Raw genomic sequence first — 21,172 nt, 5'->3', positions numbered from 1 at the left:
TGTGTCTGTGAACTCTTCCTCTGGTGCTGCTGTGGGGTAGGAAGCTGCTATAGTCAACACGCCGGCGCTCTCTGCATCCCAATGATGCATCTGTAGAGATGAGCGCCGACGCTGTCCTTCCTCTGATAGACGCCTTTTGTGGCACTCTAGAATCTAAGATCCTCAGCTCGATCCTGGATCAGCCTTCCCGCTCTCTCCTCTGTGGTCAGAGATTTATGGCATCGCCCCCCCCCCCCCTTCTCTTCATCTGCGTATGCTCGTGCTCAAACTGCCCACACTTGCAATTGTGACGATACTTTCCTCAGAGACTCTGGCTGAAAGACAAACAATGGCTTTAGACTCTTCATATTTTCTTCTGCGACTATTCATCCAGCACGCCAGTGTCATCCAATTGGCTGTTTTTGATTTGACAATGCGCTGGAAAATACTAGTATCTTCTCAAGGTGAAGCCTTGGACTTGTGCACGCTATAACCAATACACACATCTCATTATATGTGTTGAAAACACCTTGATTTTGTGAGGCTGTTGGAAATGAGATTGACATGCTCGGTCTTGGGCCAAGTCTTTCTAAAACCCGGCACGATTCTTTTTTTTCACTGCTATATTGCTCCTTGCAGAAATCTCTACTTTATATGTTATCAAATGATAAAAAAAAAAAAAAATATCAAGAGAAGTAGGAAATAGAGGAGGCCCAGAGGGAAAGTGTAAAGGTGTGTCTTAAGTTCCCTGAAGGCAACGAAAATCCCTGAAGGCAACGAAAAGTCATTTTCACCGAGGTGTGTGCTATTTTTATTTATACACCTCCTTCGCTCTGTTTCTTCATACATACTGTTTGTGGGGCTATCATTATACCAGACAGAAAGGTGGGGGTAAAAACCATTTGCATTAGCATCACTGTCTGACTCCAGGCACTAAGCAATGATACTTTATTCCATACCATTCAGAGGGCCATTATCAGTCTCCCCCCTCTGTCCCCTCTTCCAGCAGGGAGCTCACACACACACGCACACGCAATTACACGAAGCGCCGCACACACTATTCCCATCCAGCAATATCATGGATAGCATCTCGTGCAACACTGGCACAGAGGTACAGGACGGGCGAGGGAAGTGGAGGGGAGGGACATTTCCGGAGGGGGGTCCTGGCATGTAATTGTCCTGGTGAGCACTCAATAGCACCTTAAACCAAGCAGGCAATCTACAAAGCTGTGCAGTGAAGGAGGGAAAGGCCCTGTGGCTATGGGGACCCTAATAGGAACTTCTTTCTCACAGAGATAAATGGAGAAAGTTCCTTTTATTTATCGGTAGCTGCTGTTTGGGACTGGGGCTATCAAAGCACAGCAGTGCTATTTATCCCTCCAAAAAGGATTCGTCCGACACAAGGCTGAGGGCGAAAGAGGGAAAGAGAAGGCTAAGGAGGGGGGCAACCACTGGAAATTGGCAGAAACAGAAGGTCAAACTGTTTATCTTTTCACTCCTGTATCTCTCCCTCTCCTTCATTCTTCTGCAACTGTCCTCTCTCAGTTTACCTGTTGTGGTAAGATACACAGCCTCTTTTGGTAGCTGTTGCTGTATGGAAAGCAAGCGGATTTATGTCCACAGACGCTGAGATCAAACCAGCGGGGTTATTCTAATACGATGCAGTTAAGGTGACTAAATAATTAGTTTTCATACATTCTTAAAAGCTGTAGTTAGAGAGAAATTTCAAAAATAGGAATCAATTTGAAAGGAACAAAAAACATAACCTCCATCCGTATCAGGTTAATTGCTTCGCCTTGACAGTGACTTTAACATGCTAATGCATATGTTAGCTTATCAAGTGAAGACGCCCTAGCAAAGAGAGGGCCCTCAACCGTTTCTCACCTAATTCATTAAAACAAAAGTGAGTGAAATGTCACATGCTCAAGTGCTTGTCCCGTCTGTGTCCTGAGCATCACATGGAGAACAGCTCCACTGTGATAAAGTATTTATTCTGCCACGGATGAGTGAGCATTGTTAAACACAAGGCTGTCTACATGTCAACCGTCGTGACCCTGCACACATATTTTGTGGGGTGCATAAGTCACAGGAGTCAATAAAGAGAGAGAGAAATAATGTGGATTCATTTTCTTTTCTGAGCAGTGTTTCACAGCAGATTTTTATTTTTTTTGCTCACAGCAAATATTTCAATGAAATGTTTTAAAAATGCCAGTGTCACACTAAAAGCTAATGACTCAATTCAGGAAGTCTTCATATCAGTATAACACAACTGGTTGTTTGGCATTGACTTCCAAAACAACCTATATGACGGTTCCATGAGTGAGTCATGTACATTTTCTGATGAGCCTCCTCTGGTTGAGTTTTGGTTAAAGCTGCACTATATATTAATATTTTCATTTTAACAATGGCTAAATGACTACATGTACCTATTAAGCATTTTAGCATCTTTTAATTTGTAGTTTTCATTAATGGCCCATAGCTGCAGTGTTTTGGTTCAGTCTCACAGCTCTCATTGGTGTTGTTTCCGGCACCAGCGTTCACTGACATAACATGATAATGAGCTTATGCCGTTTCCCCCAAGTTGTCAAAAAATAAATAAATAAATAAAAATAGAATTACTGCCTCGCTGTTGTATGCCTTCGGTAACCAGTCAAGTTGAAGGAAATATGGTCACAATCTTACCTTCCTGAATTTCAACATTGAATAATGGCCAGAATGTTTTTGCAGAACATTATGATGTCACAGTGACCTTTGATCAGTTGGATATAAAATGTTATCACTTCAGTTTATCCTTGTAGACATTTGAGTTAAACTGTTCCATAATTAGTGGATTAATTCATAAATCATGGCCAAAAACGTGATTTGTTCAGGGAATTCATCCTTGAGTCCAAGAGAATGTTTCAACCTGAAAACACCGGCCCTGCCTGTCACCGTTACAGAGGCATAAAAAATCCATTAATGCTGCTTCAGACAACTAATATTTATTCATTATTGGACATTTCTTGCACTGCCATAATTTTAATAAAATTAAACAATTAATTTGTTAGCATTAAAAAAAAAAAAACTACACCTCCCTCGACATGTCTCCAGCAGAGCAGCATGTGTAACATGAGCCTGTAATGACTTCTCCTCTTTCAGTGATATCTATCCACTTTAAACTCTTAGCTGTAATCTCTGTGGCCAGATCGTCCTGTACATTCATGTTCTTCCAGCTCGCCACTCAAATGGCCACAATCCGTGAGGCTGGTGATGTTTAACCTGCAACAAACCTGGGCTTCTGGGAAACGGTGTTTGTTAAAGGCCAATAAGAGAAACGAAATGTTAAATAACTAACAACGCTGCATTATCGCAATTTGTGTCATAATTTACATTTTACTTGGCTCACTATGTCAACCTAGCAATGGATAGTATATTTTCTAAAACTGAGTTCTTGTATTTGCATGAAACTTGCAAAATAAACATTTAAAAGGCAGAAAATATTAACACATATGTAAAACACATAATTTTTACTTCTTTATTGATGGCACGTGTTCCAATTCTGCCAGCCTCATGCAGAAGTGACCTTAAGACAGTGATGGATCATCGAACCAATCTGAAATTAATGTCATCACTTCCTGGCTCATTTGCGTCAGCCTCATCTACAGCAGGTGCCCTGGCAAAAGGAGCTCAGTGGACGGTTATCTTTGAAGCCGAGCGTGGTTTAGGAGGTGAAGGAGGACTGGGCAAACCTCACAGTGGTGATGAATGACTTCACTGATCCATTACTGTCTATTTTAGTCCCGTAATCCAAGTGGGAATGCCCACATCAAAGCCTGGCTCCTTCCTAAGAGGAATTCCCCCTCATACTTGGACATGCAAATGAGTAGGGCCTCCTCCAGGCCCCCACACCTGATTGAGGCGTGCAACACCATTGCCAACTACGTGCCATGGGAATTACATACCAAGGGATGGCATCCAATTGGACCAAACTCTCCCTAAGCAATTTGCTTTGGCTTTATTCACTGGCATAGTCAGGCATGGCAGCACTTCCTTTATTTCACGGCCATGCCGCAAGATTTCTGGCTGGACCTCGCTTGGAAGCCATAATATGGCTGAGAAAGGAGGAAAAGAGGGATTTGGTTTTTACAAAAGAATAGAGCATGGATCTGTGTCAGTGTCTCTGCTCATTCAGGTTTTGGGGATGTTTTCACTTGTTGCCTGAGATTATAACGAGATGTTCATGATTGTCTTCCTGTTCCTGATCCTATTTGAACAAAACAATTGTCTCTGCTCTGAGTTTGCGCTGCCAAACAAGTTTTCACTCTCCAGGAACAAAGGAACACATGCACGTGATAATCTAACCACTACACTGCTAATTAATTTGTTTGATTCAGTACTTGAGAAGTACAAGTGCAAAAGTACAAGCTGTGTTTTTAAACTGCTCCGCAACACACACACAAATACAGCAGATGGAGGAATAAAAATGGCTACCAACAAAGTGTAAAAATAAAAATATAAAAATGTGTAAGAGCAGACCAACTTTTAGTGAGTTTCACTGTCCAATAAAGAGAGGGCACGTCTGTGATTTTCTGCTGCACTCCAGACAAGACCAAGTCAAAAGAAGAAGGAGGTCATCCAGCTCCCTGGACACCACAGCCAATGAAATGGCGAGGGAACAAGGGAAGAATAAAAGATATTTCAGCAAGCAATTCTTTGCGGGAAAAGGGAATTTATGTACATGTAGATATGAAGGAGGAAAAGGGGTCACTGGCTGCAATGGACCATCTTTTTGAAGAAGGAACCTGGCTGAGGGAGCAGGAGCACACTTTTAATTTCTGCTCAGCCATGCATTCAGCAGCCAGAACAGCAGAGGGCTGCTCTCGCTGTGACCACAGTCAAAGACCTGGGGTCTCTTTACGTCGGTGTCACAGAGTGGGGTTTTCCTTCCCTTGTAGATAATGAGATAGCAAATGGACGAGTGCCACAGCCCTTTTCTTGGAGAGCTCTTATATGTGGCTCAGACACCTCTGTGAGTTCACGCTTTAGCTGGGCTCGCACGCCCCCGCCATAATTAATTTGTCTTAATTGCCCTGCTGCTCTGGTTGCTGTCCCAACATTATTTCTCCACTCTCTGCAGATTTAACGTTTAAAAAATCTCTCAGATCGGTTGACTGGGGGACCGGAGGAACAGTCAGCCCTTTGTGTCCTGAACAAAGTAGACAAAACAACCACAACATGGGCTTTTGTGTTGTCATTACAGGAATAATGTTTATTACTTTTAGAAAAGAAAAGACTTTTCCAACTCCAATTAATATTAATGTATGTAATATTTTATGTGTTAAACTGTCTCTATTACAAATGTTAAAGGTTGCTTTTACCGTGACCCGCTTCATTAGTGGGGCGGTTTATTATTGTTACTATTATTAACTTTCTCATTTAGTTGTTGGTATCTATTAATGCAGACTGTTGATTTTATTGAGTGTTACAATCAGTGTTTAAGGAATTATTCAGATCTTAGACTCAAAGCTCACAGTACCACAACGTCCTGCATTCAAAATGTTAAATTAGGTCAGAGTATTGTCACAGTCCTACGAACACCATGTATCTCCAACATGTAAACATTTTTCAGATAATCTAATGTGTTTCAAAATTATTCACTAAAAAAAGGAACATCCTTCAGTTAATTCTTCAGTTTATCAAAAAGAAAAATTCTAAATCACCAAAAACAGAGATACATTTTTATAGAAAAAAACTACTTGGTAAAAGTATCAAAAGTACTACACAGAAACACTGTCCATGTTATCATTCATCATTATATCGTTCACTACTGTAACCCATGAATTAATGTGTACTCAGCAATCCAGTGTCTTAGCTGGTTGAGGTGACGCTAACTTTAACGATTTAACAAACATTAGGAAGTTTAATTTACATGAACGCGATATTTTGTGTGAAGCTCGAGTTCAGTATATAAAACCTACAGTAATGTGTGAAGCAATTGGCTGACAGATAAAAAGACAGGAAAAGACAGGAAGTGGAGGAAAAGTAAAAGATTTCCATCAGTAATGCAGCGGAAGTGGAAGTGGCATTAAAGGAAATACTGAAGTACAAGCCTGAATAAATGTATTTAGAAATACTGCACCACAGATTTTTTTTTTTTTTGTGAGCATCGCTTCATTGTATCATAGTGGGGGCAGTAATCTCAGTGATCTCAAAACGCTGTGAGGATGTATGGCTAAATACCACTTTAATATTGTTGTCTCAGTGAAACAGCCTTTTGAATAAATATTTTGGGTTTAGATTGTTCTCCAGTGAGAGCCAACCTCCATACCTTCTTCTTTGGCAAAATGCCCTTCTTTCCTCCACTAGGATCCCCCACCCAGAGAGCCCTGTCTGGCAGATTTGTGCCTTTCTTGTGCTCCTTTCATAGAGCAGAGAATGCAGCTGAAAGGCAGGGCAGGCTTCCTCGCTGCCCCGGGACCAGTCTAAATTGTAATCCTATTCCTCTGTTTATCAAAAAGAGGGAGAGAGCAGAGAGAGGGAGGCATTGAGCTGACAGCTTGATTGTGATGCTCCTGTCTGATAACTCAGCTAACCTTATCCATCTATTTCACCTCAACCTTGCAGCCATGTCCCCAACCCCATTCCACCTGCTTCATCCTCTACCCTGTGAGAGCCACACACACACACACACACACACACACACGGGCTTACCTTGCACACACACACTCTCTCTCCCTGTCTCTCTTTTCCTCTCTCTCATTCCTGTAATACACACACACAAATAATCACTGCACACCTCTGACCCCTTTATCGAGTGTAGGTGTTAATCCTCATCTCTCTGCTCAATGCAGAGCACAATCACAGAGACCCGCAGGACCTGCAGTTAGCGCTGTGGCTAAGTAGCCCACGGTGAAGAAGTATGTGATAAAGGTGGCACAAAGGGTCAGTGGCTGCTAGGAGCATGGGCCCAAGCCCATGACTGGCCATGGCCTTGAGACAGGACAAAGAGGCGGGGTGCGGAGGACGTGCAGAGTAATAGAGGGACTGAAGAGGAAGTGGAGGACAAAGAGCGAGTGTGTGCAAGGCGAGGGTTAGGCTAATAACTGGGATAAGATGGGAGCATGTATGTTCAAAAAAGCTGTCTTCAGAATTTCAAGTTGTTTATCAGAGGTCCACAGTGCTGTGTTAAAGCAGAGGTTTTTAACATCTGACACTGTGGACTCCCAACTTAAACAAAATCGCTCCCCCATGTTTTTAGGCTGTATGTGGTTAGATTTTGAAAAATTGGCATCATTAAAAGTGCGATGACTTGGCCCTCAGCAGTTCCTGTTTGCAATGCACCAGCAAATGTGCAGACAGTTCACTGGATGACTCTTTTTTTTCTGGCTATGATTTGTTTATGGACATATCTTTATAACGAACGCTGAAGAAAAAAAATATATAATGAGGAGTGTGATTTTTGACACAAACTGCTGCAACTGGCTTAAAGTCCCTGAGTTACCTCCAGGATCTGTGTCTTACAGTCACTGCCAACTGCTGACCATGTAGATGATCAGCACACTAAACTTCACTTCATAACTCACTTCCTGTTTTTTGGATTTTTTTGGGGTTTTTTTTACAACACCTGCATGTACCTGTGTCTTCTACACAAGCCCTTTGCCTCATATCCCTTTAACTCTCCCTCAGTTTTAAAAACCTCTCTCTAAAAAACTCTCCCTGTACAGTTGAACCAACACACGCATTAGTCAGCCTGCCAGCCGTCACATGTCAGCTAACTTAACAGATGTTTTGCAATTAATATCATCTAATTACTGTATAATGAAAAATTACACACTTCCCATTAAATTAAGCTTGCGGAGAATTTTTTTTTTACGTTGATGGACTGTGGAGTGTTGATAAGTAACATATTTAAATTGAAGCCATTTGCGGGTTTTATGTTAACATCCAGCGAATGTGATTCAGTGAATCAATCAAGTGCAGCACAGGTAGCTTTAATGATATTCTCCTATGTTCAGAAAACATTCATCTTTTCTGCTCATTCCACTGCAGCCCGCTCTGCGGATTGTCCTTGGGACACCCATATGACACACGACGGCATGCACCCAGCCAACGCAGGCAAGACACAGGCGAGCCCACATATACAAACACACACGCACGGTCACATAAACAGACACACACACTCTAGACAGCTTCACTGTCAGAGATAAATGATGCCTGACACTGTGGCCTGGAGAAATGGGCTGACTGAGCAGCAGTGAGATGAAGATACTTCTCACAAAGGTTCCCTGAGCCAAACAAGTAGTGTCCCTGGGAAACCTGGACGCTGACTTCTGTTGCTCGAGGGCCACGTGTCAGTCAAAACATCCTCCAAACATCCACTCTGAAAGCTGACTAACTTTATCACCCAGACACAAACTTGTAGACTGACAACTTAATGGCAGGCTGTATGTGTTCAGTTCACACGGTGAGCTGAGGTTAAAACGTGGAAAAAGCTGGCACCTCCATTCAAAAAAACACATCAAGAATTGTGCATTTATTTCACATTAATAGACTTATTACTGCACGTCTCGGAGATTCATGAATATTTTTTTTTTATGTTTAATTGTCAGGGCTCATGCTTGCTTTTGATTCTTCTGTTGACAAAGACTAATGTGAGTTCAAGACGATACAGAGGACTTTTAATGTGATGTCTGTCTTTTGTGCTGAGAAACAATAGCAGCTGTAGCTCAGGGGCTTCTCGGTGTTGTGGGAGCCCCAGACACAGACAGGAAGGGAAGGCTAAACACAATGTTCAGAGACTTCCTATCCCCTTTAGGACGATCGGATCAGTCTTCCAGAGGGCCCCTCTGCAGGGCCCAGGGTCAAGGGCCATGCCACTCAGACGAGACACAACAGAGGCCCGTCTCTAAGTGCTAAGTGATTGTGCATAAATGCACACAGAAGTACTGTCAAAAAACAGTGCTGTATGAGCTTTATTGCATGATGAAATAGGGTATAGAAAGAAAGAAAGAAAGAAAGAAAGAAAGAAAGAAAGAAAGAAAGAAATCTCTGTAAAACTGCTTCCAGTTCCTCCTTCTAAAAATATCTACAGAGGGAGGGAGGACAGAAAAAAAATAAGAGAAAAAGGAAACAGGCCTTTTACAACTTTAAAGAGAAAGACGGCTGTGGAGTGAACGGGAGAAAATATTTACTCAGGGAATTAGTTCAGGATCATTGTGTGCGTGCAGGGCTTTAGTTCCCTGGCTCCATTTCAAGGCCCAAGTGGCTCAACTGGAGCTCCCTCCAGGGCAGGCCTAATTATCACAGGGCTAGGGCCATTAAAATGCTTAACTAACCTCGTTTCTCCAAAACGCACAGATTAACGCCAGCCTCCAGCAAAGTGTCGGGAATAACCCTGCTGCCTAATACCCTCTTTGATTTTTTTCTCTAGTGTGGAGAGGCGAGGCAGAGGACTGGTGTGGTAATAGTTGTGGATGGAAAAGAATACTGAAAGTTAAGGTCCCATCAACCCGTCCTTTCACTATAAACGCTGCACAGCAGGTTGTGGGAGGCGGATATAGCTCAGGCTATATTAAAGAGTGGACTGTGTACCTGAGGCTGTCTGTGAATATCATTCTCAAATACAATAAGATGCACCATGTTTTATATTCACTGATGTTATTCAGGGACAGTGGATTTATCCAGCTGACTTTTCTTAACATAAAGAAATCAGAGATATGGAGACGGAAGCAGAAGTCAAGTCAGGATGTGTATAGGAGCTCTTTCATGCCGTTGACCACTGCTATTATACTCTTATCACATCCTTGTATGCCATTCAAATTTAATTAGTAACTGTTTGATTGTACTGATTGTACTGTTATCTACACCAACTCTAAGGATTGAATTTTTTTCTCCAACTCAAGAGTTCTTTAATACATATGGAGGAATTCACATGATTATTAATAATAGCACATCAATGATAGACAGTTTGATTATTCATAAAGGACTTGAACAATGGCTCCATTCCAATTAAAACCCCCCTAAACTAGGCGACTACGTCAGCATGCACACTAGAGACCTGCAGGGATGTTGTATTTTTGTAGTCCAGCCTGGAAGTTAGCTTCACCCTGGATCCCTCGACAAAAAGCCAGTGGGATTTTTATATTGACTTTTTGATTATGGGAAAAAATAAGATAAGATAATTTCACAAATGAACATGATTTCTGAAGACTAAATACATTCGCCAGGAGTAAAAAGCTAATGTTAGGCAATGCACAAACTACACCATCGTCACATGACTTCAACGTCACCACTACTAAACTTCTAACTTGTAGTTTGATTTAGCTCTTACCTCTTCTACAAAAGCCTAGTTTGCAAAAGTGCGAGTATCAACACAAGGCTGTAAAGCTTTACTCTTCCCAACTGCTGCTACGTTAGTAAACGGTGTGAGGAAAAAGCCACTTACAGGGTCTGTCCGTGGGTCGCTCTGGTGATAACTGCAGCTGAAGTTACAGTGAAATTAGCAAAATTTCAAACAGGATTCTCATACAGAAGCTGCACCGAGCTGTTGTGACTTAAATCTGATATGACAATGAGTTCAGTGAACTTCGGTGACCTCTCCAGTCACCAGACCTGAATCCAGGAGATCGCCTTTGGGATGTGGTAGAACAAGAGATCGGCAGCATGAACGTGCAGCTGACAAATCAAGAGAAATGATGTGATGCAGTCACGTCGATATGAATCTCAAAGGAAAGTGGAATCAATGCAACGAAGAACTGAGGCTGTTTAAAGAGCAAAGAGACGCTCTACCCAGTATTAGTTTGGTGTTCCTAATAAAGTGCTCGGTGAGTGTGTGTCTTAACAATTCTATTCAGTACACAATATTCAATATCAGCAAATGTATTGAACAGGAAGCAAGGTCATTTGTATGCAGTGCACTATATAATGAATATAATTAATCTTGGCAAAAGGGCTGCACGCCCATACAGATGCCGATCATGTTTTAGCACTGCTCGAAATGAATTTGTTGTGCTACCCACTTTGTCTTTCAGGCATTGAGAAGACATGAATGAACTGTCTGATAGCAGAATCACGGTCTTTGTTCAGGATAAAATGAGGAGTCACTGGTTCATTTAAACAACTGTCTACAAATCAGTGCAATACAACATGATTATTCTTCAAAAAGCATTTTTCTGTTTTAAATAAGCAAGGTCTCTTGATCTTAAGGAAATCAAATTAAACTCAAATCCAATCTGAGCAACTGGAACGATGCGATTTATCCTTACATCCCGAATGAAGCAAAACATGCTTTTGAAGTGTCTTGTCAGTGTTAACCCATTGCAATCTTTTCTACTACCTTATTACTCCAGCTTTGTTTTGCATACATGTGCATATTTTAAGATTTCTTTGCTATTTATTGTTCTATTGAAATGAATATTATCAATCTGCAGCACATCCAGTTTTGGTTGCCGGTTTCTAAACTTTAGATACAACCGCTCAGAAATTTAAATTCATAATATTATACTCTTGCAGCTGTGGACACATTCATGTTGTCTCCTCCTGTTTAAATACCTTACAGGTGTTCCTTTGAAGAGCCAGTTTATCCTTGAGGTATTTTTTAATCTTTTATCTTCAATTGTATCTTCCTATTCATTATTCTATCTAAGTATCATTCCTATAAACACTCTTGTATACAATGACAGCTGGCGTCTCCCTTTAGGGAACCATCACACATTGTGATGCATTGAGAAGACAGTTTGAGAAAACACTGCTGATATAATTGGAAAGCAGATGCTAAGTGGTAGCAAAGAAAACTGGCACTGACTTTTCACTTAATTCATTCCAAGCACTGTGAGAGAGCCTTATGTCTCTGAGATTAGTATTAGCAGTTCAAGCTGTTGATACAATCATAGCATACACATTAAAGCTGCTCCAATAAATATTTTTTATGTAAACTGTGTCAAATCCACTGAAAATCATCACCCTCTGCAGTTCGTCTCAGTTTTTACCGTGTTGGTGCAGTTTCACCTCATCGACTGTGTTTCCAGATGAACAGCTGTTTTCACCCATAAAAGCTCAGATAAACTCACTGTGCGCAACAGCAAAAGTTAGCAACTAGCTAGTGAATACATTGTGGAGCATTTAGCAGCTAAAGAGCCAGATATTGTGAAAACAGAGCTAATAGGGGGAGTGAAAATTGTGCTCATCATGACTGATAATGTTGCTGTGATATCTGCTGGATGTGAACGCCAACACGTTGGACCTATCACCTCTGTAAGGTTGTAACGTGTCAGTGCTTCTGCTGCCCCTAAGTGGGTAAAATAATCAGATACTGGAACATTCAGCACCAACTCATGATTCACGTCCAGCTCTGATATTTATTGCTTTGCAGGAAGTAGCAATGTCCTTTGTGTAGTCAGGCTGACAGCAGGAGTGTGGGAGTCATGTTAGCAGATGGGTGTAGAGCTAATTTAGCTTTTATACAAAAGACTGGAGTTGTTTGCATCTTGTCACAGACCTGCAATTAATCTTTTTTTTTATTTGTAACAATGATGTTCAACCTTCACCTTAGTGTCTTTGCCACAACAACAGTCTTTCCTAGATGTAATCCTACAGTAGCTAACATGCATAGACGGTATAATAGCAGGATTTCTAGATGAGGTCACTGAGCATTAAAATATGTGATCCAAGCTTCTTCCATAACAATGTTCTTGTCTGGCTGTAGGATTGGAGTGATGCTGATAATCATGACCATGATGACTTGTGTGCAGGGTTCATTCACACTGTTGTTGTAAATGTTCTTAATGCAGCACATTAACGTGTCTTTTAAGATGCACTGTGCCACATGAATGCCTTCAGTATGAAATTCATATTTCTTTCATGTTTATACAAATCATTATCAGTCTTTTCAGCTTCTTGTCATTTGACTCGGTGTGATTGTGACTGAAGTACTGTAGTCTTTCTGCCTCTCCTTTTCTGCCCTTTTGTCAATTTCATAGACTCGAAACCTTTTGTGCCTCTCGTCTAAATTACAGTATGCTAGCGGTAATGCTGGGATTCAAGGAAAATACAACTCAGTTCGCCTGAATCAAAGAGGCATGAGCATTGCTAATTATTGTAGTTATTCCACAAATAATCCTTTTAGTGGTTTTTTGCCTCGGAAAAGGGAAGAAAAATGAAGTAATAAATAAATAAAACCTCAAATAAATAGAGACTGATTTGAATGAAGTGTCAGGGGAGATGTAGTGCAAAGGCGCGATAATAGCTAAGCTAGCTTATAACATCTTTGTTTTCACTCAGCACTGTGCTGTGGTCTCTGGGGCCACAAGAGGATTTTTGGCAAAGCTGTTCTTCTCAAGGTCCACACTTTGCAAACACTCAAGGAGGCTTCTCTGTGCTATCAGTGAATCAGGATCCACTTACACTCTCATAGTACAGGAGGTGGAGGAGGCTACTCATAATCAATGACTTTCCCCATGGACGCCGACAGTGTATCTAACACTTGGGGAAGGCTGAACCAAAAAAAAACAATGACACCAAATAGCAGTCTTTTTAGGGAGATTAGTTCCACATTTTAAAGCTTTGAATGGAGTGCTGCATCCTGGATATTATTCTGCTCCACAAGCAAACAACACTCACTGCTAAGACACTGAGAATTTATTGTGATTCCTTATATCCACAGTGAATTTATTGTTGTTTCGCAGAATTCCATTCTGCCACCGTTTTGACAAAAATAAATGACTTTGGGACCTTGAAGGTTTAATTTGAAATAGCACATGTCTTGCAGTCAAGACTCGAGAGTGAAACAATTGCTTTTCAGCTGGTAACCAGACTTGAGGTGACATGGCGGAGGAGAAGTCAGGCATAATATTTATCTCCCTGCCCTTGGAGATGTGGTACGCTCATCCAATTCATCCATGTCTCCATCAGAGAAGAATGAAAGCGAGGACACAAAAAAAATCCTTTTCATTACAGCAACATGGATCATTTATCTTGTTGAGTTTGCTCCATCACATGTCATCGATTACAAGAGTTTCTTGAAACAGAGGAACACCAGAGTTCAGGTTTAAAGTAGGAACGCCTAACAACAACAACCCATCATCCAAAATGTGGAGAGGACAGCTGGAATTATTTTACCTGTTCACACAGAGAAAAAAAGGCATGAAAAGAAGGACGACATGACTTACATAAATAAATAAACTGGCTTATATTTGACTTGCACTTCAGTATCGTGTACATCTGTGAGGAGACACAAACACAGTGTAATTCAATCTGAAAGGCTCATCCAGTTTCCTCCTGAAACCTTTTTCTGCAGCTAAAATGACCTCAGCCTTTACTTCAGTTCAAACACATTATACCTCTATGCTGCTGCAGCACCGACCGTCCTCTCCCATCAAGTTACTGTTACTATTAAACATTATACATTTACATTCATCCTGATCAAACCACTGCTGCTGACAGCATCTAACACCAGAGAAGAGGATTCACCTTGGCGCAGGTCTCTTAAAACACAGAGCGGTCTAACTTCTGAGATGGAGTGAAATGATTGGATGTATGACTGTGTCAGTGTTCATGCTGTCCAGATGAAGGCTGGAGTCATTAACAGGTCATGGTAGAACAGATAAAAGCCCTTTCATGAGCTACTGTACCATGTTCACCCAGCTGTATTTAACCTAATGACTAGGAACTGAGAGAGAATACAGGAGGATGCTGAGTTGATATACTGAAGTACATATAACAACACAGAGGTTGAGGAAAAAAGATGAATAAAAACACTCTGCGCATCTCTCTAGGACTGCAGGGGTGAACTGCTGTGTAAAAAGCAACTGAAAGCCAAATGGAAATGAGGCATCTGCAAGGTTCAATTCAAATAATTAAAAGTTGTGCTTAACATAGATTAGATGTGACCCTTTCAGCTGGAATAGACAGACAATGAAGTGGTTGGTGAATCTTCTTCACTAATCACATCATCATTGGGTTTGGTTGTGTTTTGTTCCTGTTTTTTTGCATTGTCTTTACTCAGCACCAGTTCTCCATGTGCCATGTGTTCTATGTCACTATTGACTGCTCTGTTTGCATAGGGAGGGAGACCACCGTATACCTCCTCCACTGCAAAAAAAAAAACAAAGCTCCTCCGTTGATTTAATTAGTCTGTTGTGTTGATGCGGAGAATACTGCAGCAAAAACATGCAGGGACATGTGCAAAAACCTTTAAACATATCTAAATTTTTGCAACTGATAATTATTTCTGCTTTTCAATACTGGTGCTAAGTCGATCTCTGATAATAAAAAAAATAAATGCATCAGAGTTTCTTTTTTTGTCTTTAAGTCAGAAACTTCATAGAACAGGTGTCCATTTTCCCTCAGTCTCTGTTTTCTACTCTTAACCTTGGTTATTGTTGCAACAGAGGATAAAATTATTGTTACTGTAATAATTTTCCAGAGTTGTAAAATCCCTGTCTCACAGCACTATAAACCACTGTGCAGTGTTTTGGCATCTGATAAGCCTTCAGAGTCATGGATGTATTACTCAGACCGGACTTCCTGGGGCCCGTCACGAAATTTTGATTTGCGAGTACGGCTCCCGCACAAATCGCACATGGTGGGAACGCCACATTTCATAAATGATTGTGTCTCGCAGATGTCAGATAAACTTGTGACTTCTACATGGTGATGGCGGGATGGTCCTGCACAGGTCACATTGTATGGTATTTGTTTTGATTAGTGAAAAATGAACAGGAAAGGAAATTATCTCATTTGCAAATCACAGCTTGCATGTTTCAAATATGGTAAAACACGGGACACAAGTGAACGTGTATGATTTCTAATATTGAAGTAAGAGGAGAAGCTTCTTTGTTTTGTACATCAAGGTAATATTAGAACCATAGACTGTATATAAAGATGGATGGAGTCTCTGTGACGTCACCCATAGGTTTCTAAAGAGCGGATTTGAAGCTCAGAGTGGGCTGCTCTGCTGTTTCCACCTTGGCAGGGCCTGACTTCTGCCTAACTCCCAGTTAATCCAAAAAAAGGCAAAGAAGTGGGTGTGTGTGGAGTCGAGACTTTTGGTGCATAGAGGTTTATGGTGAGCATACACTAACCCACCTGTCACTCAAAGTGGCCATGGCCTGTAAAGTTTGGCATTTGAACAGTGGAGTCTATGGGGATTGATTCGGTTTTGGAGCAAGTCATTGGTCTGTAATTTTCTGCACTTCCAATGTTGGTCTCATTTTTCAGCCCCAGAGGTGCCGCCTGATTAAAACCCATTCCTGTCAAAAGGAATATACAGCATCTTTACCTCTGGAGTGTCAGAATAAAGAAGTTATTGCATTACAACAAACAGAACATCCTTTATTTTTACCATTTTTTATTGGACTAAGTACCTACATAGAGGTGTGTTGATATGTATTAGTGTTACCAACTTTCACATTACAGAGCAGTGCTGAGAGAGAAATGTTCAGCTGTCCATCTCAGCCTGTTTAGTATTCTGCCCAGGAAATGGTTTAAAACTCATCCCCCATCCATCTATCCACCAAAAGATATGAGATAACTTTTTTTTTCTTCTCAACAGATGATATTAAGTGCTTCCTATTATCTCAGTAGGTCTGTATCATATTAGAATCTGCAATCGCAGGTCAGAAAGTATACGGCGCTCTTGTCTCGGCCGGTGCTGCAGAATTACTTTCCTGCACACAATGGCTGAATGGGTTGCGGCTTTGTCATTTAAACTGCATAAAGAGGCCAGAAATTGATTTTTATTGTAGATCTTCATATCTAATAAAGCTCTGAGGATCTCCATTCTTCATTGTCTGAATGGCCAGTGAATGCTTTCAATCTACCTCTCTGTTTCATGCATAAAAGTGGTAGCCAGAATGATAGGAGAAGAATGAGAGGGAGGGGTGCTGCCGTGCAAGTGAAAAGCATCCCTTCTCTTTTTCTCCTCTCTATGGAAACTAGACCTGGGGAGGATGGGAGAGGTCAAGGAGCTGGGGGTAATTGAAAAGTGAAATGTTTTTTCCTTCCTCTTTGGAAAGAATGTGTCTTTTTCAAAGGGAAAACATAACCAGGACTCACTGCAGCTACAGAAATCCTCTTTAAGGTGCATCCACAGCACAAAAAAGCCCACCAAGATATCAGTTCTCTTTCAATGGTGGGGTTTGGAAAAGATTTTGGCCTATTTTCTCATTACTGCCGTTTACATGCACAAAAAACTGATCTACTTGTTGCATGTAAAGTCTGGTAAATTTTTGACAAATGCAAAGCCTCATTTTTACTGTTATATGTACCATATTGTAGGGAAAAAATGCCCACACTCTGTAAAGAAAACTAGAGGAACCTTTTGAGATGTAGAAAAGAATGACATGTACAGAATGTGACAAACTGCAAGGAAATATGAGAAAGAAGTGACTGTTTCAGTTACACAACCATCATCCTTTGATTTTATAATAAAGATTTAAGTGTTTATCACTCTATCTCCTCCTGTGAAGCATTCATGCAAACACATAATGAATGACAGTTGTAATTATTCAAAATATGACATCATGGGAGAAGTAATAATATCTGCTTATATGTAAATTGCAATGTTTTGTAGACTAGTGATTATACTGTCTATAGATGATAAATAGGGAGGGTTAGAGTTAAAGGTTTCTAACTTGTTAAATCTCCTCTATGACACAGTCTGCAGTGATGATGACGACGGCTGACGACGGTCCAATGATTGGAATATTTTTCACCTTTTTCACATTTTGCACATGTGAGAAATTGATTCTTTTTTCTTCCTCTTGTCAGTGTGTGGCATTTTTTGCATGGTATAGAACAGTTTACTTTGAGTACCCCGTCCCAATGGAAAGCAGCATGAGAATCAAAGTCAGAAAATTTTCTTATAGCAAAATATGGACCCTGAACATATGTGGCCTCAGTGTGCCTTGGTCCTCTTCTAATAAATCTATTGTAACGTCTGTACAAAAAAACTGAATGAACAAGTAAACATGTGCATCTATAGTGGTTATTGCTCTTTATAATGCAAGTATGAAAGTCCATTCAATCTGAACTCTCTGGATGTTTCAGCCTCATACTATAATTATTATATGTATTATATCACCGTGTGAAGGCTTCACTAAGTTCAAGGTCTTATATCCTAACCATAAGACAAAGCTGGATCTTACTGAGAGCCCTACACTAAGAAAAGATAACTGTACTTGATTTCATAATAAAACACTGAACTGAAATCATGTTTCTGTAGCAGAGATATGGTGAATTGGTTTCCAGTTTCCATACTGTTGCATAATTAAAGTTTGGAAACTTGATTGTCTGGTCTTAATACACAGGGTAATGTTAAATCAACATCTTTCTGATGCTGCTGAAAGTTTATTTGTAAACACAATAGTCAAACTGATCAAAACACAACAGTAAACTGACATTTCAAAAGCTATTACATGAAAAACACTGGACATTACAGGCAGCTATAAACTGTATAACATACATTACAACAGTCTACTTGATGTTAGTGTTGCAGATCTCATTTGAACTGCCGACCACAGCTGCCACTGAGCTCTGACGTACCTTCTGAAACTGAAGGTACTGTCGCTTCATTTATCAGCAAGCTGGTGTAAAAGTTCACCTGAGATAAATCAGCATCAGTACAACTTACTGTGTTTGGGAACTATTTTCCTACTGCACCAGTGGATGTGCACCTTTAAGGCGGTGTGAGAGATTCAAAAGACTGTAAAACTTTGCCAACATCAAGTTTACTTGCAATGCTTAAAATGAAAATAATAATTAAAAAAAAAAAAAAAAAGAAATAAAACTTCACAACAGCAGATAAAAATGTTAGGGCCTTGTACACAGAGACATAGTGAATGCCAACACAGTTAACATAAGAATCATTTCATTGTGTTCATGTGGCAAAAGATATGTAGAGAAAGATTACATGAATAAAATGAATGACCAAAAAAAAAAAAAAGATGGTCAAATTATTTTCAGAAGTGGCCGATATTGAAAAAAAATTTCACAACAAGTTGCTGTGAAGATATCAAAGACACTGGCATTATGTATAATGTGAGACTGAGACAAGTATCAGGATTGGCAAACAGATAATAATGAAAAAGCTGCAGAAAGCCCGTTATTTCAGGAGTGGGTTACAGACCTGGGTTAGGTGGCAGCTTTTGACAGAATCTCATAAAGCCTGATAAACGAGGTCGAAAAATACATTGATAAATGGGGAATGTTTCTGTGATTTCACTCATTGCAAGGGACTGAATGAAAATGATTTTTAATTTTTGCATACCTTTTCAACATCTTATTATTTACATCTGTAAATATACCCCTCTGAGGCGGTGGCAGTTATGAATGTGGGGGGATGGATGTGGTGATGGCGCAACAGAAATGAACACATGGAGACTATTACATGGACACTATTTTAATGTTCATTCTACAGGGACCATGATTCTTCATGTGACAGTGGTACTGTGGACACTGGATAGGTTTACTGGACATTTCATTTTCTTTTTTTTCTTTTTTGTGTCTTTGTTTGTGTGGATTTCATATATTTGTGTGGGGTTTTTTTAATGCTGGTTGGAGCTTTGTGTTTTCATATTGTGGAATTATCAAAAGTAATAAAATTTAAGACAGTTAATGTGAGAATGTACAATAAAGGCTTCATGTTCAGTGCAAAGAAGCAGTACTCAACACATTTATACAATAATACATGTCCTATATACAGTATATTTGGGTGTAGCAATTTGGTGTAAGCTTTATTATGAGATAATGTGTCACATGAAATGCATGAAATCAAGGCAGAAGTGTAATTACAGCAAAAGCACACAAGGATTAGTTGTATTGGACAAAAACTGAATTTCATGTTTGACTTGACTCAATAACTCTGGAAGTTGTGAAACAAAACTGCCCCCTGTTGCTCGTGTGATAAAGCAGATTAACTTTGGCTGCCTTTGGTGTCACATTGTAGAACATCATTTGCATTCAGCCAATCAGAATGTACCAGAAATCATTGCAGGGATTTGTTGACATGAGTTTATTTCTAAAATGAACATAACCTGTCAAATTAATGACTCTGCCTCTAAGAAATATAATAAGTAAAATAAAATGTTCTAATCTGAATATAATTTGAATGAAAAATGAAAGGAGCACATACCCCTGTTCATCTGTGCGTTGCTCTAAACACATCATTCTCTGCTCACTTGTTTAAACCGAATGTTATGCAAATGCACAACTCACCTAACTCAACACTCCTCCCTCGTTTTTCTCATTTTAGGTGATCGCAAATATGTAAACAAAATTTGTTGTCATGCATTTGAATATGATTAATTATCACAGAGTAATCCAGCTGCACTTGTAAAGACTTTTCAGACGAGATTAGGAATTCCAAAGTGACAACCATGATAGATGGGAGCATTCTGTAAGTCGTAGATTAAAGGTCACAGCGATGAACTGAAAAACTCACAAGGCATCATTTAAGTTCAGGCAGATGCAATCAAAGCGGCGCAGCAAATAGACAAGCGCCTCAAACAGGCAAAATGATTATGGAAATGGGTATCTGCACACAACTAAACATATGGCAGCGCCTAATGCCATATAACACTAGGGGCTGGGTTTAATCAAACTTCACCAATTAAAAATACAAATGATATGCAAACATCTGAAAGTCTGAAGAGAAAATGAGGAGGATTGTTATTAATGATAGGGAATGAATCTATCTCCACTAATTCTCTGAATGTTTCCTCCACTGCTCCCCTTTCTACAGATAAGACTGATCGTCATCACTGAACAGTTTCAACAAGCACGGCTTAAATAAACATGCCAAGTGGAAAAATGGCGCCATGTCAAAATAAATATACATTTCAGAAGGAACTTATAAGTGCATGCATTTATTTGCAGCAAATAATAAATAGATACTCTTACTTTTGTACATGTTGCAGTTCGCGGTTTAGATCCGAGGCTGGATCAGTAACAGGGTGAAGTGGGGCAGTAAGTTGGGACCCCTAAAACTAAACACCTGGGACTATAACAGCCCAGGGTCACACCATAGAAATTAGCTGTGTGTAATTTGGATATTTGTATAATTGTCAAAAAATGTGGACTTTAACGTACAACATCACCTAAGATCTTTATCACTTAAGGTCGTGGCCGTGGTCTGACAGCGGGGCCCTGTGTGGAACTTACACTGACAAGCTGCTTCTTTTGTCAGTGTGTGATCTTTTTTTATGATCATGGGGCTGTT

Source organism: Trachinotus anak, unplaced genomic scaffold, assembly GCF_046630095.1.
Source record: "Trachinotus anak isolate AG129_WGS33_773 ecotype Australia unplaced genomic scaffold, CSIRO_AGI_Tana_v1 ptg000010l, whole genome shotgun sequence".
Taxonomy (NCBI): Eukaryota; Metazoa; Chordata; class Actinopteri; order Carangiformes; family Carangidae; genus Trachinotus; species Trachinotus anak.
This window is presented reverse-complemented; position numbering follows the sequence as displayed.